At 41.9% G+C, this 19,038-nt stretch overlaps 2 long non-coding RNA genes across 2 annotated transcripts in view; both read right to left on the bottom strand.

Annotated features, from left to right (window-relative positions):
• Nucleotides 1-2,762: 2,762 nt before the first annotated feature.
• Nucleotides 2,763-19,038, bottom strand: part of LOC111266238 (uncharacterized) — a 41,597-nt gene continuing 25,321 nt past the window's right edge. Inside the window, exons 2-3 of the long non-coding RNA XR_002683964.2 lie at nt 3,483-4,409; nt 2,763-2,979 (exon numbers count right to left, since the gene is read on the bottom strand). This is a non-coding gene — a long non-coding RNA (uncharacterized LOC111266238). The remainder of the gene's footprint in view (nt 2,980-3,482; nt 4,410-19,038) is intronic.
• LOC111266241 (uncharacterized) lies at nt 7,048-9,569 on the bottom strand. The gene is made up of 2 exons (XR_002683967.2): nt 7,786-9,569; nt 7,048-7,446 (listed from the first exon to the last, which is right to left on the bottom strand). It is a non-coding gene; the product is annotated as an uncharacterized LOC111266241 (long non-coding RNA).

Here is a 19,038-nt window from a genome sequence, read left to right on the forward strand (position 1 = left end):
TATTTATCATTTAGCGTTTAGCGACTTCATATATATATAAGCTGGCTATTATTAATTTTTGTAATAGAATTAATTGTTAGTTTTTTAAATGTCAACCCTTCACTGTTAAAGCGCATTTAGGCACGTGCGCATCGTACAATTGGAATCTCACGCACAAGTTGCCCTGTCCTTCTCTATTATGATTGTAAATTAATTAAAGGGTTAGGTAGTATGGCGGTTGTCACGTGACCTCACCAAAGCCAGTTGTTTGTTCAGGTGAGGCATTGCTTCTCCCATAAGCATCGTTAAAATTGCATTGAAATGTCTTTGGAAGTTTCGTTACTCCGATGAAAGGATCTTAAAGTCCAACTAGACACTGCGTACGCGCACTCTGCTTGCGCTCTATATGTCTTGACATGTTGTTATGCTATCTTGCTGTACTTTCTTAAAGTAATGGGGTACGGGTATCTTGTATGTCATACGTGGGCTGGCCCAGAAAGCAGGTTCATTCATCGTCGCATCACATTCAAGTTTTAGCACGACTTTTTTTTAACGGTTACCCATATGAGGCCATTTCTGATTGGAAGACACGAGGATGCACAAGCCAAGATGCTTAGCCTTTCCGAATCTCCTGTATGCGTAGCAAATGCACGCTAGAAAGAAATTAATTAGCATATAACTATTCTTAGGGCTAAGGCTATCATTCGCTAGCCATTATTCCTTAGGGCTACAGGGAGCCAAAAAGGAAACTAGGCAGGTAGCTACGTTTGTACGTCATTGTTGCTATGCCCTACTAAAATTATCCTTTATACAGGACACGCGACCAGAGGCTCGTATCCCAAAAGTGAGTGCGTACGCCAATAGGTGTACAACAGTGCTAAATCATGTTGAACTACTAAGCTGCTATTCACATTTTCTTGCTACAAGCATATAAAAATACATGCTTGTGAAAGCTGGTCCTGTATCGCAACACCGGAGGGTAGACAAACCAAAAAAGACAACATAGAAATCATGCAGTCGCGGGGAACTGTACGGGATCGCTGAAGTCGTTTTCTGGGGTATAGCTTAGGGAATTATTTTCACTGAAGACACTGTACATATCGAAGAGGATCCCGTGGCGCTCTACTGCATCTTGTGAGGCATCTATTGCCACAGTTGTTACCACTGCTGCTACGCTTGTCGCCCGCATTACTGCCCCAAGAGCAACTTCCCAGAACGATTAACCTGTGGTACTATTACCAAGATAGCTGGCCCGCCTTTTGCCCGAAGCCATAAGCACACCGTGATATTCCGAGACGTCTGCGTATAGGGGTTGAGAGAAACGAGAAGCTTATTTTGCGTTATACAAGATGCTTCTGCTAAAGAGGCAGCAGGCTCAGGACTATGGGCATCTTCCATGCAAGACCCCCGCTGGGGGCGCACTCTACCGCCCTAAAGCCCTAGTTCGTTGGCTTTTCCTGCGTAGCGTCCTCTCTAGTCGGTTAAGACATAGTCTCCTCGGCAGTTACATCTCCATAAACAAACAGCGTTCGTTTCTCTTATATGGTGGGCTATATTTAAATATTTTGCAACCCTCCAGGTCCAGGAAGTGTTTCACTTTCTTATTACCACAATCTTTCGTTCGACGCTAGAGACCGATGACACAACGCGTGGTTCTAAAAACTACGAATGAACAATCAGGTCCAGACAAGTGATTACGGTCCCAGCGTATGTGAGGACGTTAGCGAAGTAATGCGATTGGCTAGGGAAGCGTAAGAAATTTAGGGATAAGGTATCTTAAACATAGGACAACTGTAGAGACTAAAAGGGCGGCGGCAGCAGCAAGAACAACGAACACCTAAGAAGCCCAGTAGAGCTGCTCTCACTGGTCCGCCGAGGGGGGGGGGGGCACATATCTACTTAATGAATAAAAATCTATGTTCTGACTGGGTCCAATACAGTGCATGCCCTGATGCAGTCTTTCTGGAGACTTGGATACTTTGAGCGTATATGCGCAGACATTGAGTACTTACCGTATCACACTCAAAGAGATCGAATACCGCGCGTTTGTGTACGCTTCGTTTATATTTGATACATAAAATATGTGATTTTGAGAATCAAGCTGTGGAATAATATAGGTAATAATTAAGAGCTTTATGAGCATTCAATAAACAATTATTTGATCATTTTTATTGGATTACTGAAGCTTGTATTGCTTTGTCGTAAATGTCTGATTAAAAAATAACCGCCTTTTTTAATTAGACTCGCAGTTCGTTACAAAGTTAATAAGTTCAAATTAGTGTTCTAGATCGGCCTAAAAAACTAGTCATGCCAATAGACAGTCTCAGAAGAGTGCATGGAATTAGGCAACTATCCACTAAGGTAAGTGACGTACTATATGAGTCACTTAAAGTTTTGACGAAAAATATAAATGTACATTACGTGAGCATATAGTGCGCCCCACAATAAAAAATTTTAATAGCGGAATAACGCTAGCTATAAAAGTATCCTTTACTCAAAGAGGAATACTTGACAATACTTTTGGCGTTCGAAATATTAGGAGGACCGGGCATAGCTTCGAAAGCGTTACCGTAGAATGCATGGAAAAGAATAAATACGTCAGCTAAGTAAACTAGAGACGGAGAACACCTATAGTAAAGAGATCCCGAAGGCATTTCGATAAGCAGTGCAGTGGCGGTGATAGGTATTAGCAAGGAATGGATACCTAAACGTACTCACAAGACGGCCTGATCTCAATGGAGTAAAAATGAAAGAGTTCGTTAAAGGCAAAAAAAGACACAATGTTCGAAAGAATCTTTGAAACACAGTTTGGTAGCATATTATTTATAAAAATATTATTTGAAATCAAATAAAAAGCGACTTCTTTGATTACAAGTCGGTTTTCAACTTCCGCAGCGAGCAAATCCGCAGCCGATCTGCTTGTCCTTGTAGAAAGCATTGAAAACGCCTCCCACCCACGGCTTTTTTGACAAGCATCGGCCATTTCCAACAGATGATTACCTGAAAGCAATGCTCCTCTAGAATATAACTTATATCTGGATATACCGTGCCACCTCTCAAAGAAAAGTATTTTGTATATATATATATATATATGTATATATATATATATATATACAAAGTAAAATAATCAGAAAGGAAGTAAGAATGTCAGTCGATTACCGGAGCCGCAAAACGAATTATCATTGACATAAAAAGACTCTTTCACCAAGAAATCAATGTGACGCTATTTTTTTAATACTATATTATTATGTCTTTAATGACAAGCTCAGTTATCATTTGAATTTTCATTATCCATTAATTTACGTATACCATATACATACGAATATGCAGAATAATTTTTTTTGTTGTTCCATAAAAAGCGAAACATTCGAAACCTCTTCCTTGATCTTGCCCTCATGGCATCATCATTAATCACCGCTCATTCCTCGTAGTGAGAGCATTAAGATATTATGATTATATATTGTATATGAGCTACAGAAATTCCGATCTTAATTAGTGATTACCTGTTTTTCATTCTCGTATCTCTCAGCCTTTTCTCGCTGTCTTTCCCCCGGCTCCATCTATTTTTTTTTTATCTTTAATTACCAACAACGGTTTCACAGTCAGCGACAACGCTCACGACAAATCACTGGTCAGTGATGGGATAACAACGACAGCAAAAACGACGTATTACCGTTCTATTACGAGTCCCTCTTTCTTTCTTTTTTCTTTACACAGCATGTGTTGTAATGTCATTTTGTCCGCGCGTTGTCGATCGGCCACTCGGCTAATTGGGGCGTGCGTGAAGCCACAATTCGTTTCTCCCCCACTGCTAGTCCGGCTTTTCTTATTCGCCCCCCCCAAACCTTTCTTCTCCTGCTAGCTTTCTCTCCTGTATATGGCATATTGGGCTTTTCTCTTTGTCCTTTTTTCTCTTTATTAGCAAGAAACACTTCGGGCCTGTCACGTCAAAAATGATAAATGAAGATTTCTAGTTGACTCTCACTAGCGTCAGGTCTTTTTCTATGCGTCTGTTAGTCTATCGGTCCGTCTGTACTTACGACCGCGTGTTTATCCGGGGGCCACCGGTTACCTCGCGAACTGATTCTCAGACCACGATATTTGCCATCGCCGTCCGCTGGCTTCGGCTGGCGCACGCGTTCGCGCGCAAAGACGGGTAAAACCTCTAGCTACTGTTAGTGTTGATGTACAGTCACCCCTTTTTTGCGTCCATGCGCGATTATCTGCTTGTCGATCTTCACGGACGGGCAGCGATGGAACGGCTTACCGTTTTCTCTCTCTCTCTCTCTCTCGTTTTTCCGCCTCTTCGCGCCTCTTTTCTCTCCGCAACTTACGCTGCATTCTGCTGTCCCGTTTCTGCGGATTTCTGATACGGTATTGGTGGCAACTGGCGATGGTCGATGGGAAAGGCGGTTAACGCTAGCTAATTGCTACGACGCCAGTAACAGGAGCGGCAACAGCGTAACGAGATGAAAACAAACAAAAAACGTGATACAAGCAACGGAGTTACTAGTCTCTGGTAGACTTGATCATGGACGCGATGGAGCCAAAACAACTGACCTTTGAATCCTACTTTGTTCTTGATGAGGCTGACGCCACCACTTGGCATTATCTATTGCTCGAAGATCAGCACTGGTATCGAATCGTTGCTCGCTCCAGATAAAACAATGGAAGCTGAATACTACGACTCTTAAAATGTATCGGAAGTTAGACAAATTATTTAGTTAGTTAGGTAAAAAGCTTTCTTTGTTGTACATGACTCAATATTGCGACGATCATTGGTGAGTCGGCGGGACACAAAACGTAGCGGTTTATTCATTGTATAATATGTCTCATTATGTTTCATCGGTATCAAGTATTCTAGGTGTAACTAAGTTTAGATGCTCCTAAGTTTCTGACATTATGTTGATAGTATGTTAAGTTCAAACGATCCGTTTAACGTGTTATTGATCGTAGTGTGGACGGGGTAGAAACGTTTTCTGCACAAAGCTGCGTTGTGTTGTTAACGAGCGTTGAAGTTTTTTACATTGCAAAAAAAAGAAATACTTTTTTGCGGTAAACAAACATACATTTCGTCAACATAATTCATCGTCTAAGAAAATTAGTCGCTTCTTTTGACGAGGGAGGACTGATGATACTAATATACTAAATTGATATAAAATACATGTTGAAGTGTATGGAAACCTTTACATAATCGTGCTATCGTACAAAGTGAACTGACTTTTCATCTCTACTATCAAGTTCTATGGCTACAAAGCAAAGTGTTTATAGTGTAAGTAGAATGCCCTTTAGACGCCCCTGGCCATCTTTAAACGTTTGTTATCGGCAACAAACGTTGCTGACCAGTTCTCTTTAGTAGAGAAACATCTGGAAACGTGTTGAAAAAATCTACCACAAACTGTAGTACCGATCAAATGTAAGACCAAATAATAATCGCTAACGTGGATCGTTGAGTGCATGAATGCCACAAGTATGCAATTGCCCGAGTTGACGATAGCTATCAGATATTGTTTATGTTGATATGTAAACACGCATTGGCGTATCGTCTGCTATTGGCGTGTTAACCACTACATTGCGGTCAGCTAGTATGGTCAGAGTCTCTCGATGATAAATTTCTGCCAAAAGTTATCTACGACGATATATAGGTTTATGTATGTTTGATAAGTTATTACCAAATTCCTTTGTACTCTTCAAAGTACTTTGTTGTACATCTACCAGTCAGTACCGCACGCGGAATTGATGATATACAAGAAGTATGCAAAGTTCAGCCTGTAGAAGATTCAGATTCGCTGTTCGACTCTGCTTTTAGCCTTTTTAGTGAAGAGAAATCCGGAGTGAGTTTTGTTATTATGAGCTGATCGGTATCTTTCTAGCTTAGCAGCATATTGTTTAAATGATCTGGAAATTTCATAATTTTCCTTGCTGGTACGATAGGCACAGTAGCGTGGTCTATGGGCACCGACAGTAACAACTATCCGTACGATAAAGGATATTAACTATTGTTTTTGTTCATATTAACTTTTTTGAAGTTGTTGGTTTGTAGGCCATTCATTTTACAGTGTGCGACCATTGTTGACCTCGGTCAACTTCTCCACAATAAGAACACATGTCGATTTGGAGTGCTTACGCGCGTCAATTTCGAGCGTTTGCAAGTCTGAGTAACTTATTCACTGCCGTACGAAACGCACACGTGATTGGGTTCTGTACCAGTAGTAAGTTGTTTGCTTTAGACATCTTAGTCCATACGCTGGCATATGGACTATACATGTTAAGGAAATGCTTCAAAGAAGGATTAAGAGGTTGTTGGTCACTGAAAAAATTGTTACTTTCTTATCTTATTTCATGCCTCTGACTTCGAACAGCCTTTGTTGAATAAGTGTATTGTTCTCTAGAATATCATCTACCAAAGATTATCTCGTCCCGCAGGAGCTCTAAGGTACTTTTCCAGCTTTAGGCTTAAAGGATTCCTGGTTTGTGTCATAAATTAGGACCTTCGTTAGGTTCGATGATGCATATACTGCCCTGTGCCAAAATTGATCAACTTTTTTCCCGTGACACCCCGTATATCCTACCACCCTGTTTGGAAAGCAATAGTTATATGTATATATTATTTGGTAATTCCAGAGGTTTAAGCCGTGCCAAGTTTACCCTAGAATGTACTTCAAACTATGATTCGGTGTATTCACTCAGTGTAATAGTCGTCTTATCCAAATGGCATTGTACTTACTATGAAGCTATAATCTTCGCAAATTTCAAGTTTTTTTCTTAACTAGCAAGCTACTCATAGTGCTACCGTAGTTACTTTCGTAAACTCAACTTCATTAGCTAAATAGGCACTGAGTGAAATTCCGATTGACCCGCAACGCATATAGTAAATCAGTTGTTACTTTTACCTATTAGTCAACTAGCTAGGATAGAGGCCTCGTCTTCATATATTAGGTATTTTATTAAAGCATGCTTGAAACAAAGGTGTAAAAGTGGACACCCTGAAGAGGCAACGAAATTATGATAAATTGAAAAAATAGATGTAATTTGTTTGTGCATCTCTTGTCAAATAATACCAAACGATCTCATGCCAAACACATATACAGGATTAATATTTTTATTAACAATTAACCAATCTGATCCTTCCGACCATTCGAGCGTAGCTTGCGCCGCGATGATGACTGGGCACTGACTGTGACTGTGAGAAGTTTAGTAGTCCTGGCCTGAGCTGAGCCTATTCGATATAGAAACACGAACCATAACATGCTAGCAGGCTGTATTTGATCGCTACACCATCTCAGCAACTCGAATGCTACGTAAACATGACCACGATGTACACATACATATACCATCACCATTTCAATGGTGAGCTTCAGCTGGATTTCAGCTGAGCGGCATTCTATCTAGTAACAACAGAACGTCGCATTATAATGACGTCTGGCTGTTATCTGAGCGTAATACGCGTAGCCCATATAGATCCACCTGTAATATAATTGAAGATCTGACTTGTAATTTGTTGAGCCAGCATCCGTTTTGTGGCATTTCGGCACATAAACTAGGCAGAAGAATAACGATAGAAAATATGATTTCATTGATATATTTTGTATAACGACTTCTGGTTAATTTGGCAAAAGCTACAGCTCCAACGCCGTGTATTGGCTCTGTGTACGGATCTCAGACTTAGTCGGCGTTTTACGTGACCCTTGTACAGTCAACTGGATTGTCCACTTCTATAATAAAAGCCACTCCGAAAACAAAAGCGATTTTTTTTAATTAATTTTCTTAGTCTTCTTTGTCCGTATATATGCGGAGATCATATACCTCGCTTCATCCATCCTAGTTCCTTTTCTCGTAGGCTTTGTGATTCTCTGTTCCTGACGAGATCTTCTTGGCCGTCTTTTGTAGTAGCTACTGAATCCGTCGCCAGGGAGCGCCACGTTCACGAGATGGCCCTTCGGTGCGCCCCCTTGCGACGAACTCTCTGCATCTCCTCAGTTCGCTCGATCGGGCCACTCCAGTTGAGAACGGACTGTCTCGATAGGAGGAGTGTAACGCTCTGTTTTCGAGACGATTTAGCATGCGCGCCATACGCACCAGCCGAAAAGTACACTGCAAAGCTTTGGGCGTCGGCCCTACGAGCCGAGCCAAATAAACTATTAACTAATTCTACAAAGAGAGGAACGCGACAACAAAAAGAAGCGAGTGCCAGGACTCTACTGCTGCTTGTACAAGTGTCGGATCATTTCGGAGCATAGAGTCCTGTGACTAGCAAACCGAACAAGGATCTCCAGTCTGCGTCTTTCTTGTTTCGAGCGGCACTCGTATCAGACTTATCGTTGTCTGAACAAGTCATTAAATTTTTCGACCCTTTTCTATAACGGAGTGTGGATACCAATCATTTGACGAACGAAGCCAGCATCGCACTCTCAGTGCATCTATGACATCAGTTCGGCATGTCATACGGTGTAACAAAAATCGTGTGCAGATAAAAAGATGAAAAGTGACAGCGAATCTTTGAAGGGAATAAAACTCGAGAAAGGTATTTAGGTGCAGAGGGCGTGAGAGTGCGCAGTGGATACTTTTCATCATCAGCAAATTGACAATCCATATTTGAATGGACGTGTGATCTGTCCTAAGGGAAGGATTGTTGCTTAGAAGCGACCGTCAAGTAAAATAGACGATCTCAAAAGTTCCATACAGCGTGACGGCTAAGGATAACTGTCAGTGTTTCGTGGTGGTGACGACGGGTAGAGGTTTTTGTCAAGCGACGAGAGTTTACTAATATCCCAATATAACAATACAGAGAAAAGAAACGGAAGTGCGAGCGTGTGTGTGAGACCGACCGCAATAACGTCGTGACCAAAATGGGCTACCCTTTAAGAGTTATGCTATTGTGTACGTGGATAACGTGTCTTTTCATCGTAGGAGTGGAAGCACAGTTCAGCAAAAGGAGACCCCACAAAGGTAGGTTTACAAGCCGCTCAAGTAGGATTATAATGTCGTTTTTCTATATTCTGGGGAAACCATTTCTCAACCATTGAGGAAAGAAACTATTTCCACTCGAAAAAGGCCAGCGATCTGAAAATAAATATCATTTAATTACAACTTGAAAATTCTCAAGCCTTAGTCGAGCGTCAGGGCAGGTTTTGAGACTTATTTCAAATACGACAGCACACTACTTTATGCGTGAGGCAGCTTTTATCCTAGCACTGCACATTCGTATCAGTACCATCTACATTTGGTATGAATTCTCTGCCAATAATATGCCCCACTGTCGTTGACAAATAGCTAGTCTTGTTTCACTCGTGTCCAGTGGGGCAGGAAAACAGTGAAGGGCTGTTAATCCGTCGTCGCTAACGACTAAAATCCCTTAACGCCGAATTCTAGCAATAGGTGCAGCCGATTACACAACATATGTCACTACTGTTTTAGCTATTATTGAACTGCCTGCGGGTTTTTGTATAAAGATAACGAGAATGGCCCCTAAAGCTAATTCCACTATCTTCTTCTGTTGTTTTTCTTTTCTCTCCGTTTTTTGTTTCCGTTTCCTGTGGCCATCTCTATACAGTTTCACTCGGTCAGAAAGCTACGGTCAAACAATCAACTTATACCTTTACGCGAAACACCGAGGAGTATTGTTAGTCCAATATGCAAAGAAGTCGCATATACCACTAGCAGCATGCCGACTCACACCATCACTGTCTTAGAGGGTCTGCAAATCTCAAGGCACTAAAGTAGTGCTGTGATAGGTGCGGGTTGTAAGCGTGTGTATGTGCGCGCCACAACGTCGTTTGCCAGAATTATGGGACTGCAAAAACGGCAGACGTTTCGGCTGACCCATTCCTCGCGACGTACAGCCACACGGTTTATTCACAGTTCGTGCCGGCTTCTAGCTACTGCTAGTAGCTGCTTTGCTGTTTTCCCGTCTCTCTGCCATCCTTTCTGGTTTCTGCCGTGTCTTTGGAACGTGGTTCCGCCAACTCCAAAGCTCCTACTAATGGCCGCTTGTCACGGAAGCGCGGGGCCGTTGTCGGCAGGAGCCAGAGACGACGCTGGTACCGCGACCGCTGCGGCCGTCGTCTCCGTCGCTCTCGGACCTCCACAGCAGAGCAGTGGAAGGGAGCTGTAATGGTGAAGACGGACACGGCACGGAGCAGCGGAAACGAAATAGCAGACCGGTCTGCTTGGCCCCGGATGAGGCTCAGGGGGGGGAAAAGTCTGCTAAACTGGGAGTTCAGGACGTTCTAACCGAGCCGACTTTCAGTCTCGGTTTCAGACTTGAATAGCGCCAGAAGTGAGTAGACTCTTGTGGACGGTCGGCCCACGATTAGAAGAATTAGAATTTTGGAGTCTTTGAGGGTTATTCAGAGTCGAGAAAGCTGAACACAGGACAAGGGGACCTGGAGACCGCGTGTTTCGTTGGAAGCAGAGATGCGAAGGATAGGCAGATAAAACAGGACCGCAGCACCGGCATTATATTGAGCATAAAGCTAAACTCAGCTGACGCAAAGCTAGCACGAATGTAATCAGCCAGTTTGTTCATTGCGGTATCCGCCGAGCGATCATCTGCAGTAACCAACGTAGGGGCTCGACTCTATTCCGCTTGGTTCCGGACTTCTCGCTGGGTTCCGGCAGCCGTGTCAAAGGTATCAACATAGATTTATTTGAGAATTATAACGTGAATTGCGTGCTCAATTTGGCCCTAGCGTGGCGCATTGGCCTTCCCGGCTCATTTCGGCGTCTCGATTCGATAGAACGCCCGTTTGAGCAGATAGTAACCAGAGGCCTTCGAAACCAGGCGACAAGATTTTGTAAAAGCAGGCTGTTAAATACTGTATACAATGCGCCAGAGCTAGTGTGGATAGTCGCATTACACGGCTAGACAAATTGAGCTTGTTTTAGGGAGATGGAACTCCGCCATTTGAATGGAGGATGTAGCGAGAAGGGACCATCTTAAAAACGCGCTGGCTTACGCGACAGGCTGGCAGCTTCAGTTGGATGCCATAGCTGAAACGGCAAGAACTATGATATGACAGAATAGTTTCAATTAACTGGAAGAAAAGTGCACGCAGAAGATTATATTGCAGCTGTCATGTTCGCTATGAAGCCTTTGGGTGACGTATGTGTTCTTGTGGTCCGTCAGGGTCCGTAATTAAAGGCTAGAATAATCACAGATATGCCTTAGTGTACCTCTTAATATATGGGAGAGATTGTTCTGGCAAAAAAGCCTACAAGACTTGGCTGTGTTAATTGCGTGAATACATTTATATTATCAAGAGGTCCAAGGTAGAAGATATAAAAACAAGTGAAATCATCACTCTGTCACTGCAGAAAATAGTCAAATTGTGATGTGTTGCCAGTTATTGCGCACAGCTAACTTTCTAACCTTAAAGATGGGTGTGATACCATCATTGCATATGATTCCCCGGGAAAAATAACCCAGGGTTTATGCCTAAATGGTATGCAAAAATGTACAACGATTAAAAAGGTTTCTTTTAAATTTAAATTACCTTTACGTCTCAGAGAAAGGCCGCCTAATACAGAGGCGAAATCATCCGATGTGATCGGAATCGAGTGGAATCATAGAATACAAAAAAAAACGGAACGTCAACAACTGGATCACTGTTAACGAGCCTAGAATTTGTCTCGTTCACACGAAGCTGCACTACCTTTCTATTTTAGTAGACCATTTCCTTAATAAATGACAATTTAGTGTTGACTTTCATGTTTATTCTTTGATCCTCTTGTATTAAATTTCTGTGTGAAAAATGAATTACCCATAATATTCTTCGATGCTATTATACATTATCTACTATCTTACATGTATATTTAAATAATCAGGTCTTGGGAGACGTACAAAAATTTAGTCTAGAAGACTTGGCTGTGTGTGACTCTTAGAAATTTAGAATTTTTAGACCAGACTATCCGTGAATTCGACCGCGCACGAAACCGGAACAGACAAAATTTCCAAAAACATGTACCGAAACGCTAGCATCACGGCTAAGGTGGGCGCTGGAAAAGGAATCTATCTGGATTCTGTTTGATACCTGGGACGTCATTGCACCGTGTATGACGTATATGTACTACTCAGTTTATACACTTTCTATGGATGCTGCACTTTGTAGGAAGGACAGCATTTTACAGGGGCGATTTTTTGCCAGTACGATGAGCCCAACCTAAATCGTTTTCACAATAGTAACGTGTTCCAAAGAATGTGGTAAAAACCAGCTAACCGCGAAATTCAATAAGTTGTCGGAACTTTCTACTTGTTTCAATAAGGTGTTTCTACTACATTATTATCGTTATTAGTGTTATTATTATTGTTCCAAATATTGTTGAGATATTCGGTGCAAAGCAGATCATGTTTTTTTTTTTCTAAATTTTAACGTGATGCTCGCGTTGACTGTTAACCACGATGACATTATATTTAACAGGATAAATATTGTCGCGTACCATTGTTTTAATCAGCCGATTTCCGAGCGTAGAAAAGTTGCTCACACGGGTAGCTTTCCCGAGTAACATTCTCACACGTCATAGGCTGTTTTTGATCATTGTGTTCTAAGGCCGTTATTGTTGTGAGGTTCGTTTGACAAACGGCAATCGTCAATAACAAAACTATTAGAGACGCACAGCAAGCCTCGCACAGAACGTATTCACGCACGTAAAATCTAACGAGCTTGAGTATGATTTACGGCTGCGCGTTGACCAGTAATAACTACTGTTCCCAAGGTGAAAGGGCAAGTTTTGTACTACAGCCAAATGTTAACTAGGCAAGATTGCCGTCTGTCTGCGTGCAGAAACGATAACCACATGGTGTTTACTTCTGCTGCATGATGTTGCATGTGATCATCAGGTACGCTAGGGTACGTACGAAGACAATTCGCAGATGTATTCGTTTCACAGACAATCATTTCTAGCCTTACTACGTACTCTCAAAGTTCAGGCTGGACAATTCCTTATAGTTCAAGTTTTGTCGAGGATTATTTAGCGATATGATGAGGCTATAAGAGGGCACAACTTAACCGGCATGCTACGATCTGGCCTCCATCTTGATTCGTGTTGTATATACGTATATATTTGTTTAATCCTCTTATGTTACAATTTGCTACAATTATAATGTAAACGTTTAGCGTTTAACAGATTTCTAGTTTTACGACCGCTGTTCGTAATGTAATTTCACTCGTAGACAGATCCGTGGTCGTTAACCGCAAATGGTAAGGCGGATCTTGTACTGGGTGACCTATTCCACGACACGGTTTGCATATACATTTACGTAAGTTTAATATAAACGCTATGGCTTTAACCTCGAATCGATTGTATGCACAGAGTGCGGAGGTGGCTTGAAGCGCAAACAGGGTTATTGATTATTGATCGACGATTTAGTTGATTTCTGAACGAATGATTTGTGTGTTTCGCTTTTGTTGATCACACACGTTTGTCGTTTGGCGTCAGAAAAGTTGAGCCTTTTCCTAGGCTGTGCAAGTTCGCACGGTTTGTAAATGCGACGCAAACATGTACAGACTTTCGAACTTGGAAAAAATACCCTTCTCTCTACCGTATAGACACTTGCCAAGAGCTGAAGACATAAAGGCAATCGCAGAGCTGTGATATAGTGTTAGTCCTCACGAATGGGCTAAAAGTGGAAAGCAAACTTCGAACGAAATCCACACACGTCTGAGTCATATAACCACAGAATGTTGTCTGTGTTCATTGGGAGAGATTCTTAAGTTGTACAAAAGCTATTTGTCGTATATGAAAGCTTGGCTTGCCAGCTTACCGCAAAATCGTTACATAGATCAAACCCAATCCATGCGATACTCATTCTCCAGAAAGGCTTACAAAATGGCTGCAGCCAATATATGGGCGACTAAGGGTTTGTATACACACATACTGATTATACGGAGAAACAACGAATCATGTAGAAACTGGACACATATAAAGAGGTATTACGTATGACCGCTTTATATTTAACAGTCTACAAACGTTGGCATTGCCTACGTTCTATTAAAATGTTCGCTTGTTTCAGTTAATGCTCTGTTAACTGTTCGTGATAAATAATTATGTTTTCCGAAGCAATGAGTAGTTGACTCTGTGTACAAATGGAAACAGATTGACCTAATCAATGGAAGCACGAAAAATAAGGGGAACTATAGGACCAACGAAGGTCACCCACGAGTCAAATTAGAACCTACGTACAAATGAAACATAACTGTAGACTTATTATTCTCCTGTTAGCAGCTTGGCCATATAATGGCTGGAATGATTTATTTGACAGCATCTTGAAATTTCGAAAAGGTCGTATTAATACTGCTTTAATAACAGAGGTGCCGTTGAAGACGAAAAAACGCACGTATTACGCCAGCCATCAGATGCTTTTTGGACTTAGGTGAACTATGATCGAAACAATGATATTTTAAAGCGATAATTTTTGCAACGTTCAATACTGTTTCGCATGAAAGCAAGACTCGCAAGCCGCTCGCTTGCAATGCTCTCGCAATAACAGTGAAATCTAACTCGGTTCATTCATTCTCAGATGAGATACAATAGAACATATTGAGAGCTCTGTATCCGGTAGCTCTAATAGCGTTGAAGACGGTTACTTAGCGCGCGAGCGTGCCGCAGAGATGAGCATTACGGTCGAACTGACCATATATAAATGAGTCATCAAGCTTATGTTTTTCTCTTTGTAAGCTCAGTGATGATCAGCAACATACAGATGCTTCTATATAGTGAATAATAAGTGACCCTTATACGATAGCTGAGACGGTCGCAAGTAAATGGTCTAGTCATATTTGAACGAAGTAAAAATATCGTCGTCCCGTCACATTTTTAAACGACAGTGAGCTCGTTTCATGACGTCAGCTGAAGGAATAGCATCAACATAGTATTCCTTGCCTTTCCAGGCCATCTAGTCTAACATAGGCATCTACATCCAAATTGGAATTGAAGTTATGCGGCCTTAGTAGACGCGGCCCTTTCATGAGAACTGATATTCTGGTGAAACTCGTTCTCTGTTCTGAGAGGGTCAAATCCCATAAACCTGTCTATCCAAAAAACTATCATTCGCTTCGATCCTTTGCCCCGAGTCTAAACAGCCCAGATGTAATTTTCGATATTTCACCCTTTAAATTTGCAAACAATATCGTGATAGTGATCATGAGCCGTTAACAATTGCGCTCGAACACTCACGATGTGTCTTCAAACTGGACAAAAATCCTGCTTTCGATCGAGACCTAAGTAGGCAAAAATACAGCTTTTTTTCTATTGTCCATTTAGTTATGGATGCTATTCTCATCAACACAGTGTTGATCTACAATTTACAAACAGGTGATTGATAAATAACAGGTTTCATTATTAATTTTTTAAAGGTTTTCCATTACGAGCAGATGTGGCGACATAGTATGGGTCGCATACACGAAATTTTATTTTGCACAAAATAAAAATCTGTTTAAAAAAATTTGTGAACGAGTTAGCTATCCTACTTTTGGCTGATGTTTACATCATCAGTAAATACAATACAGTAAATATATATAACAAGAAATAAGAAGAAGCTAGGTGGTTGATTGAATTAAATTTCTTTAGAGAATGCAGCAGCCATGAGGTCCACAATGCTTTTTTTTTCAGGAAATATCTTAGCGTAGTATAAGACGTAATCTCGAGCATTCCATAACTGCGTAATATCGACTTTTTCAAAACACAAACTGTTTTCTTTAATAACATTTTTTTTAAATGTCCTACTTTGCCCCACAGAAATTTTGTTAGGTTACCTTTAGAAGCCGAACGTGGCCTGGCCCGCTACGCCCAAAGGTATATTCTCCGTGTACCTCCCAATGGAAGGAAGTTTGTTGCACAATAACATTGGACGATAAGCGCTCCTCGCTGCTAGTTCAAAGATATTGCCGTCGTTTCAATGAGTTTGCGGTTAAAAGGTGGCTTCTTTTCCAGCCGCAGGAGAAGCGGATATATGTTTGCCGGCAGAAGTAGGTCGTCGCACATGACGATGAGTTAGGTTGATGAGTATAACTAGACAGTGGCCAATTGAATCTATACGCCTCGATGGAGTGTTCTCACTATTATCACTAGAAATAGTCAATTACGGAAAATGTATCAGTACAAACGTCCTACTGTAAAAGTTTTTAGACGATGTTTTAGCGTTACGGCGCTATCACTAACCTATAAATGGGCATAGACAGACACATACTAATCTAAAGGATGGGCAACCGCGACAACTGGACCATTCTTTGGACTCAGCTGTTTTTGTGGCTGTCGAAAGCGTTTTACTTGTTCGAATGGATTCGATCTGATTTTTCGACCCAATCTGTAATTAATCAAGCCCACAAATAATCCAGCCAGTGACCTTCATAAATGATTTATACATGATTGATTATTCATTATCGAGATGAAATGAAATGGAGAGACACGACTGGAACACGTGTAAGATGTGTCTTCCATTGAATGAAAGTGATGTTCGGCGACTTTACGAGCTGTTGTTTGGTTCGGGCAGAATAACCCCATCTATAGAAAATTCATCCGGCCGCTAGCTCTAACCATTGATAGTCTCTATGGCGGACTCGTACTCCGTTTAGTAGCGTTAATTGTTGAATGCTAACAGGCGTTCGTGGACGAACCTATACCTATGGACGGACCTATATATGGTCGTTGCTAAAATTGATTGACTACTATATAGTATAGGGTAAGCGTACAGACGCATTGCGCACCTACATAGCGCGTTCATAATAGAATTGGCTCATATACGTGTATATGTCGTACGAGACTTACCAGATAGGCCATCAACGCTTGTGTACAGTATAGCTTGCAAAGTGATTTGAAAGTAGTCTTTTAGCCTTGATAATCGTTTTGTAGCTATTTTTTAGCTTTCATAAAACTAGATTTTGGCTAGAAGATACATCCTTGATTCACGCCTCAAACAGATTATGTTCGAATCTATGCAATCGCGCACGTCAGCCGATAGCGTAAACATTGTGTGAAAGGCCGAAGGCAATTAAGGACAGCAAGCAAATTATGCTAGCAGAAGTCTAATTTTTTTTCAACCGTTGCGACCCCCAACCATTATCTGTTAGATTGTACATGTTATATGTTAAACACTTGATCAGTAATACTTGGCAATCAGACATGACCAAGTCCGGCGCAAGGCGCATAAATACTACACAATATGTTACACACAAAAAGTATTATTTCATGTGATCAAATATAGACCAAGCCTCGAACGATTAGTTTCCGTTATCGCCATGCGGTCCAGAGCATTATCCGTCGATTTGTTATATTTATATAATTATAGTAAATAGTATCATTATTCCATACATTAACGCAGCTGGCCAGAACGGCTGTGGTGAGACAGAACGCGGTGGCGTCTGCCTAGCCCACACATACACGTGCATGGACATTCACAGGCACACGCACACGCGCACACAAATCATTTTCGCACCATATCGCCGTCGGCAAATAAAGGTCCTGTTATATGAATGCACCTCCTAAACAGCATCCTCACGCCGTTGGTACGGGACACGAGCCAACACTCCACACAGCCTTAAGACAATATGTACATATTTCGTTTTTGTTACGGCTCGATCGTTATTACATTCGCATTGATCAAAAGTGCCAGTTCTATCGGATGACACAGGTCAGCTGAAGGGCGTTGCTACTACGTAACAAGATATATTCTCGTGCAAAAAATAGGACTTAACCTGTCACGTTTCCCCTTTGTACCACGCTTACGTAACAACTGAGGAACGACTAGATTTACAGAATGTTATAGATTGGTTCAGTTTCATGACCAGTTGCCGTCTCAAGCTGCAGGGCCGATGAACGAGGAAAGGTCGCCTGTGTCAAGTATAGCATACACAGTTAAAACAAACGTGACCGTCCAACGATGGCAAAAATATCCGTACAGCTGCCTGAACGGAATAACTGCGCACCGACGATAGCTCTCGGTCTCGGAATTGATTAAATATTGCATCATTACCGCTTTACGGTTCGCTCAAGTGTAGCCGCGCGAATTTGCGTAGATCAAATAGACGCTCGTCGATCAGAAATTGACCTCTGCGTCGGATGAACAACGTCAGCGCTAGTATACTCACTTAACACTATTAGTCAGCAGCAAAAATAACAACGGCTCGCTTACATTAAGTTTTGATTTTTCTTAATGCGCCATGTACGTACTTCTCATCATCATTATTGTCTCATGACCTTGGTTGGACACTTGTTACTGTTGCTCATTCATTCATATGATAGCGGTAAAGTCGAGGCCGTCTTGGAAAGAGGAGAAAGTTGACGATCACTAATAGTTTGCCCAAACCGCAAACCGTCTGCAAGCGACTGCTAGCAGTTTCTATTGCTTGAAGCAAATTGAAACAGCGAAAACCAGATAGTTGAGCGTGGAGCGCAGAAAAACAAGGGCAAGCACGTCAGAGGGGGAGAGGCAGAGAGCGAGTGGCGAGGAAGTCTCTTTAGAAGCAAACAACATCCAGAAATAATTATACTTTTTCCTGCCGCTACCTCATTTTCTTTCCATGCTTCAACGATGTAGCCTGCCAGACCGACGGTCACTGCACCAGGAACGACTTTACTCTGAGCCGACTCGTTAAAGATGCTGTTTTTTCTATGAATGTATTGTATGAGGAAGGTCTCGTTCGCTCTTGTCTTGTGTTTTTTCCATTTTCGAATACACGCACCTTAATTTACTATAACTGGATTTAGCCGAATTATACGCACTTACTCGAAGGTTTGGACCCCTAACTTGCTGGCCAGCAGCCGGTGGCAGTCAGATCGCAGGTTTGCTGCCCGTTTCGTTCTTCATAATGCACCTTCTCAAAAGCTATGAACGTAGGACTGCGCAAGGGCTAGATCTTAAAGAAGAAAAACACAAAAGGAAAGAATTGCGTAAGCACGCTCTGCTGATGACGAGGGAGCGGGCGAGTTTGAAAGCGCCTGTACAAGACCACACGTGTGTCAGCGACTGCAGACGGCCTTGGCCCTTGGGGCACTGAAAGCCTTGGCGGATGGGTGACCCAGGGCCAAGAGAAATTTCACTTGCGATGAGAGCTAGTGGGTTGG

The sequence above is a fragment of the Varroa jacobsoni genome, unplaced genomic scaffold (genome assembly GCF_002532875.2).
Source record: "Varroa jacobsoni isolate VJ856 unplaced genomic scaffold, vjacob_1.0 scaffold_111, whole genome shotgun sequence".
In the NCBI taxonomy this organism is placed as follows: domain Eukaryota; kingdom Metazoa; phylum Arthropoda; class Arachnida; order Mesostigmata; family Varroidae; genus Varroa; species Varroa jacobsoni.